Here is a 2,352-nt window from a genome sequence, read left to right on the forward strand (position 1 = left end):
TGCAAGCTCTCCTTGTCACAATTCACTTGCTCTTTGAATGGAGCATCTTCAATTTTCTTCCTCCATTGGAGTTCCGATTTCTTCTTTTCATTTTTTCGGCTATAATGATCAATCATGAAACATGGCTCATGCAAACGAGGAGCTCTCATGGTCTTGTCAAGATTAAAAGTTATGCTTTCATCTCCCACTTCTAGAGTGAGCTCTCCATGTTTCACATCAATCACCGCACCCGCGGTGTGTAGGAAAGGTCTTCCTAAGATGATTGGAATGTTGGAATCTTCCTCCATATCAAGAATGACAAAGTCCACCGGGATGAAAAACTTCCCAATTCGCACGGGGACATCTTCCCATATCCCTAATGGTGTCTTCGTCGATCTATCGGCCATTTGAAGAGTGATATTGGTACATTTAAGCTCTCCCATTCCCAACCTTTTACTTACCGAGTACGGCATGACACTCACACTAGCCCCTAGATCACATAAGGCTTTGTTGATCGTTGTGTCGCCAATGGTACACGGTATTGAGAAGCTTCCCGGATCCTTTAACTTTGGAGGTGAACTCCCTTGAAGTATTGCACTACTCACCTTGGTGAAGGCGATAGTCTCAAGTTTCCGGATCGACTTCTTCTTTGTGAGGATATCTTTCATGTACTTTGCATAGGCCGGAACGTGATTGATTAATTCCGTGAAAGGAATTGAGACTTCTAAGTTCTTCACAATTTCCATGAACTTCCCAAGTTGATCATCAAATTTAGGCTTGGCTTGACGACTTGGAAAAGGAAGTCTAATCACAATGGGCTCCTTTTCTTTGGCTTTGTCTTCATTTTTCTTTGAGCTTTCTTCTTTTGATGATTCCCCTTCTTTGGGACCTTGCACCACAACTTCATTCTCACTAGCTCTCACAACTTCATCCTCAACTTGCTCCTTCGGTGCTTCATACCTTGTACCACTTCTCAAGTGAATGGCACTAACCGTTTCATGTCTAGGGGGGTTACTTTGTGGTGGTAATTGCCCCTTTTGTCTTTGTGAGCTTGAAGATGCTAGTTGGGTCAATTGTGTTTCCAACATCTTGGTGTGAGCTAGAATGTTGTTGATGGTGGTGTCTTTTGCTTGGCTATCTTTTTGCATTTGGGTGAAAAATTCTTGTTGATTCTTTTGCATTTGGAGGACCGCTTTTTGGACATCAAAACCTTGGTAATTGTGGTGATTGTATGGATTTTGATTTTGGTAACCTTGGTTTTGATTGTAAAAGGGTCTTTGATTTTGATTTCTCATGGGTGGTGGAGTGTATGTTGTTTGAGGGTTTTGGACATTTTGGCTTTTGTATGAGAGATTTGGATGGAACTTGGTGTTTTCATTGTAAAAATTTGAATAAGGGGTACCACTTTTGTAAGCTTGGAAAGCATTGACTTGCTCGGTTGTTCCCCTACACTCACTTGAGTCATGACCCAAGGTTCCACAATTCTCACATATCCCGCTTGGGATTGATGAGGATGTCGTCATGGCATTGACATGATGTTTTGTTGATTTTGAGTTTTCCTCAAGTCTAGCCATAGCTTGTTCAAATTTCAAGTTGATTGTGTTAATGTGAGCACTAAGTTGAGCACCCAATTGAGTAACGGTGTCCACTTCATACTTTCCTCCTCTAGTAGCCTTGCGAGGCCTACTATATTGCGAATTATGGACCGCCATTTCCTCAATCTTGTTCCATGTTTGATTGTCATCAACTTCGGTGAACATTCCATTTGATCCCATATTGAGAATGTTCCTTGAATCTTCATATAAACCATTCCAAAATTGTTGCACTAAAAACCATTCGCTAAGTCCATGGTGAGGACATGAGCGACAAATACCTTTGAACCGCTCCCAAGCTTCATACAAAGACTTTTCATCCCTTTGCTTAAAACCCGTAATTTGAGCTCTTAGCATATTGTTCTTTTCCGGTGGGTAGAATTTTTTGTAGAAAGCTAGAGCTAGCTTCTTCCAAGAATCTATTCCAAGGGTGGCCTTATCAAGGCCCTTCAACCATTGCTTTGCGGTGCCGATTAACGAAAAAGGAAATAAGACCCATCTTATTTGGTCTTGAGTCACGCCCGTTTGAGAGATAGCTTCACAATAATCGCAAAAGGTTTCCATATGAGAATGAGGGTCCTCACTAGGCATTCCCCCGAATTGGCTCCTCTCAACTAGTTGAATGAAGGCGGACTTGGCAATAAAGTTTCCGGTAAGATGTTGTGGGGTAGGAGTACCATTTGGTAAATCCTCCTCGGTGGGTATAGAGTGTGACGAGAATTTAGGCATTGTAGGTGGATTTTGTGTGGTATTGTTTAATGGGTTTTCTTCTCCTTCTATT

The 2,352-nt window shown here is 41.8% G+C and overlaps 1 non-coding gene across 1 annotated transcript; it reads left to right on the forward strand.

Moving 5' to 3' along the window:
• Window positions 1-1,821: 1,821 nt before the first annotated feature.
• LOC141644645 (small nucleolar RNA R71) lies at window positions 1,822-1,928 on the forward strand. Its single transcript, XR_012544257.1, has one exon. It is a non-coding gene; the product is annotated as a small nucleolar RNA R71 (small nucleolar RNA).
• Window positions 1,929-2,352: the final 424 nt, after the last annotated feature.

Source organism: Silene latifolia, chromosome 2, assembly GCF_048544455.1.
Source record: "Silene latifolia isolate original U9 population chromosome 2, ASM4854445v1, whole genome shotgun sequence".
Lineage (NCBI taxonomy): Eukaryota > Viridiplantae > Streptophyta > Magnoliopsida > Caryophyllales > Caryophyllaceae > Silene > Silene latifolia.